The sequence below is a fragment of the Solanum tuberosum genome, unplaced genomic scaffold (genome assembly GCF_000226075.1).
Source record: "Solanum tuberosum cultivar DM 1-3 516 R44 unplaced genomic scaffold, SolTub_3.0 scf00344, whole genome shotgun sequence".
NCBI lineage: Eukaryota > Viridiplantae > Streptophyta > Magnoliopsida > Solanales > Solanaceae > Solanum > Solanum tuberosum.
The window spans coordinates 507,553-512,876 of NW_006239273.1; positions in this window are offsets into that span (position 1 = coordinate 507,553).

Below are 5,324 nucleotides of genomic sequence, written 5' to 3' on the forward strand. Positions count from 1 at the left end.
TTTCAGCTTTACTCTATCTTGCATGCTCGGTACCTTTCCAGTACTGACGCATACGTGCGCTACATCTTCTCGTGATGTAGGTTCAGGTTCTCAGTATCCAGATCACGCTTAGATCGATTTCCGATCTTCAGTTCAGCAGCATCAGTGGTGAGTCCTCATTCTTCGAGGACTAGTGACATGTTTATCTTTATCGCTTTTAGTCTTTAGTTTCAGTTTTTGCTAGATCTAGTTGGGGCATGTCCCAATATTTCTAGTCAGTTTAGAGGCTTATTTCAGACCTAGTTAGATTCAGCTTAGTGTTGAGTTAATATCTTCTTTGTATTAAACTCATCAGTTATCATTCATCTCAGTTATAGTATATGGGTATTCCCCATCTTTTCATCTTATTTATGATTATAGCTTCCGCACATTTTCTATTATTCAGATTATATTTAGTATGCTCATGATCATGCCAGTAGGGTTAGCTTGGGATCACTTGTGGTCCTAGGTCCCGTGTCCGCGTCTCGGGGGTAGCTCAAGTTCATGGAGAACCCCCTAATGTATCAACCCAAAATCTTGATTTAAACTCATAATAATCTCAATAATAATAATAATAATAATGGGTAATTGAAGATTTAGAGTTAAGAAATGTTACCCAAAAATTATCTTTAAAAACCACTTGAAATTCCCTCTATCGAGTTCTCAAAGCACCAACAATGGAAACTGGGGAAGGAACCCTGAAATTTGGTTTTAAATACTACCAGGGGTCCTTCGTGAATGTAGACCCCTACCCGCAAATGCGGATTTTAATGATCTGGATTTTCGTGAACGTGACAGGTCTTTCTCAAATGCGGAGGTCAATGCATTGACCTCCCGTGAATGCGATCGAGACTCCGTGAACAAGGGTTGTCACCCTCTCCCCTCCAAGAACGCAGGCACAAGCTCCGCGAACGGGAAGGGTGCACCAGAACACAATAGAAGAAAATCAGTTTGTAACAACCCGTATCCGAAAGAGAGAAGTTTAAAGGATTTTAGAACTCCAGGTGTCATCCACGAGGGCCAACCACGACCAGTAGTTTGATCTACGCCCCGTAGGTGGACGCCACAGACAGTGCCTAAGGCAGAACCACAGCTAGACCCACGCCTCGTGGATGGGTCCATGCTCCGTGGTTTGAGGTGTCGTAGGTGGACATAAAAGTCTCTTAACCAAACCACGCTTGACCAGGACGGACCGTAGGTCCATCCATGGCCCGTCAACGTGGTCTCGTGGTTGGTTACTGGATGATTAGTTTGGGGACACAAGGGTTCTTTTCGAATTTAATTAGATTTAAGTGGTGTCGTTTTACCCTAGTCTAAACCACATATATAAGTACTTTAAACTCCTAATCTAAGTCATTATCTCAAAATCACCAAAAGAATTGGGTTCCTCTCAAATAATTCTCTCTTTAGAAAGTTGAAGAAGAAGAAGAGGGTTCAAGTTAGGTCAAGTCAAGTCTCCATTGTTTCAAGCTTGGTAGGCTTTGTAATCAAGGTATGATGACTTATTCATCCATGAAATCCTTTCATCCACGGAGTCCCCTAGAATTCCACAATTTGAAGAAGAATTCCCCAATTCTAGTTAGGGTTTCTTCTAATGTTGTGGGTTATGATGAATATTGATCCAATTGAGTGGATTATGATTGTTTATGATTGAATTTATAGAATTGCATGTATTTAGGATGAATTTACATGTACTCATGCCTAATCCTTGTATCTAACCTAGAATCGATGAAATTGGATTTTATGCCATGAAAGGGGAAATTGAGGACTTAGATGTAATCTTCTAGGATTGATGATATACATTATAGATTGCTTGTGATTGAAGCATATAAATATGAATTTCTCAAGAGTAAATCTTATAGACATGAATTGATTAAGATAAAGTATGTTTGATGAATTATGAATTGTAAGGCCTGAGATTAGGATTGTCTTGAGACTAAGGCATGTATGATGAATGATGATTGTTAGGGCTTTTAAAATAAAAGCTAAGATGATGAGTATGACTAGAAGGGCTTTGAGAGTAAAGCTTAATCGATGAATTATGATGATTAGAGCTTTGAGAGTAAAGCTTATGCATGTTGATTTGTATATAGTATTGTTGTGGAAAGATTTACCCACATGACCTATATTATGTATGTATGAATGTATATGTGAAAGGTTTTCTCACATAGAATGATTCTAGGTTGAAAGACTTGCTCACCTAAAATGAATCAAAGCATGTATGAACTATGATAGCTTGAAGTAGTGATATGATATCCCTTCATGAATAACTTGACTTGGTAAGACAGGACCATGCATGGTAGCTTGAGTAGTAGATCTTATGGATAGCCTTGGATTGAGAAATCGTACCCTTTCAAAGGTTAGCTTGGACTAGCATAATAGAATGCTTGCATGATAGCTTGACTTGGTGAGGCCACACCACTTCATGATAGCTTGGATTGAGCAATAGTACCTTTCATTGAGTAGCTTGGACTTGCATGAGAGGATGATGATAGCTTGGTCTAGCATGATGAGGTGTTTTTCCTTGATAGCCTTGAATCGGTAAATCGTAACCATTCATGAGTGATGATATGTCTTGGACTAGCAGAGAGATACTCTTCCATGAATAGTAAGAATGACTATAGAGGGACAAGTCCCTAATCAAAGTAGCATGTTTATGATGAAACAAGGGTACTTCAAGGAAGTATTGTAAGTATGTTTTGATATGAGGTTTAGTTGTATGATGTTAGATTAGCATGGATTGTTGCTTGAGTTGCCTTCCTTGATATGTATGACTAGAGGTGAATGACCTATGAATTGAGTAAGAACAAGTTGAGGTTACTTGAGAAGTGTTCCTCTTATGATATGATGATTTATGTGCATTGAATATGCTTATGACTTATGTTGTTATCTCTTATGATTATGGTCTATGTCTTATGTTGACTAATGCCTATGTTATTCTTATGTTGATGATTTATGTTAGCCATCATATTTAGTACATTTTTGTACTAATACATATTGTTGCCTACATTTAATAAGAATGTAGGCAACAATATGTATTAGTACAAAAGTGGGTTCGACGATATTGACTTCCATCCTCATGGCTAGGTTCATAATAGAGCAAGCAAGTGAAAATTTGGTGAGTCCTCATAGCATCGAGGATTTGACCACATTTCCTTTATGTCTTTCTTTTATGTTTAGAACATTTGTATGGGCTGTGTCCCTAAGTCTTTCAAGTATTAGATGGTTTGAGACAATGTTAAAGACTTCCGCTTCGTTTTATAAAACTTTGATGTTATTGAAAATATTTTAAATTTCCATACCATTTTCTATTACTTTATGTTATGATATGCTAAGGGTCTTGTATGAGGCCTCTCGGGGAATCGTACGCCTTGTTACATCTAGGGGGGGTACCCCTGAGTCGTGACACAACTAACTATCAAACTTTGAAAGGACCCTCAGGATTTGTTAATAACCCTATACACATAAACCACATATGCAAATCAATTGTACTCGACGTTCTAGACTTAATGGAATTGTCAAAACACGAATTCGAGGTCTCCTTCACCCGACATCCGTGAAAACCACAAGAAACTAATTCACGCCTGAAATGGGTAAAACAAGCTCGGGATCTCTCAAAAATCAACCAAGACCTCACCTAGGCCTAAAATCATCCCCCGAATCGAACGAAACTCTCGGAATTCCGATTCGAGCATCCGGACCCCGAATGTTGACCAAAGTCAACCCAAAGACTAAATTTTCACAATTTCACAACTTAGAACCTCAAATCCTCAAAAAGACTCAGAAATTGAAACAGACAACTCTCATAGCTTGGTTCCACATTTCGAGATTGATGGAATCGATGGAATTCCATTTCGACACTCGAAACTCCAAATGATCCCAAAATTCACTTTCTTAACAACTTAGCCTTTAAAACTCACAAACTTACCAATTCTCAACTTTTAACTCAACGTTCAAAACCAACTTTTCAAACTCAATCACAAAAGGCTTGGGGTCGACATCGGGAGGGGCAAAATGATAAATTCATGAAACTTTCCAAAAACTCGACCCTTGTAAGACTCATTTTGTCATGAGCCTTGTAAGACTTGTTCTGTCATGAGCCTTATCCTATAACTTTGACGTTGTTAACGGTGTATAACACCAATATTGCCCCTTTGGTTTCATCCTTAAATTGTTTGCCCTTTAAAAAGTTTTGATCAATCTTATTACCCTTTTTGGCTCCGAACTCTCTCCCCAACTACAGTAATAGTTGGAGCTGAGAGTTGCTTGAGGCCCATGTTTATATAAAAGAGTTCTGAAATTAAGAAAAAAACTATGAAAACATATACATGCCGATATTAGAAATAATCCCAGTTTTAAAATAAATATTTTTAAACTATGCAAAATAATTTATTTTAGCTAAAAGTACTAATTATCTTCTTTTTCTAACGGCTATAAAGTGGTTAGAAATTGCATCCAATCATCTCCTTTTTTCTAATGTCTAAAATACTAAACACATTTCTTTAAATTTTACTAGTCTTGCTGTTGATATTTCAAAGAGAAATTAGGTATGGAAAATAATTATTCTCCATATACATATCAAATAATCAATCTAATGCATGTACATGTGTTAACCTTTTGTATTAATAGTACATAAAAATTCAAAGCGAAATTAGGTATGGAAAATAATTATTCTCCATATACATATCAAATAATTATTGCTTTCTTCTATTAAAATAAATGACTGATCGTACAATTTATTCATATCAAATAATCAATCAATTCATATCAAATAATCAATCAATTCAAAGTTTGGAAAAAGTTGTCATCCTCAAGTCAATGCCCAAATCTTATGGGAAACTTTTTGGCACATAATTGTTTTTCTAGTCCAAAAAATAAAATAAAACAAGCAAGACACAATTTCTATGTCGTTTGATAGAGTGTATTAGAAAAAACAATGCATGTATTAGTTTTGTTTATTATTAGTAATTTAGTATCTTGTTTGGTAAGCATTTGTTATATACTCTGGGATCATTTGATAGGATATATAAGAATAATGTTGAATAAAGTGTATTAGTAATGCATGTATTCATAATGCTTGTATTAAGTAATACTTACATTAATATACTGAGATTATTTCTTATGTAGTTTTGGTTTGATGTATTATTAATTAATAAAACGCATTGCATACCTTCAATAAAAAAAATTGCTTACAATAATACCCTCCACACTCTTTAGCTTTCGAAGATGAAAAATGTTTTGATAGGAATTTGAAGGGTTATTATGTCATTAATCAATCTAATGCATGTACATGTGTTGACCTTTTA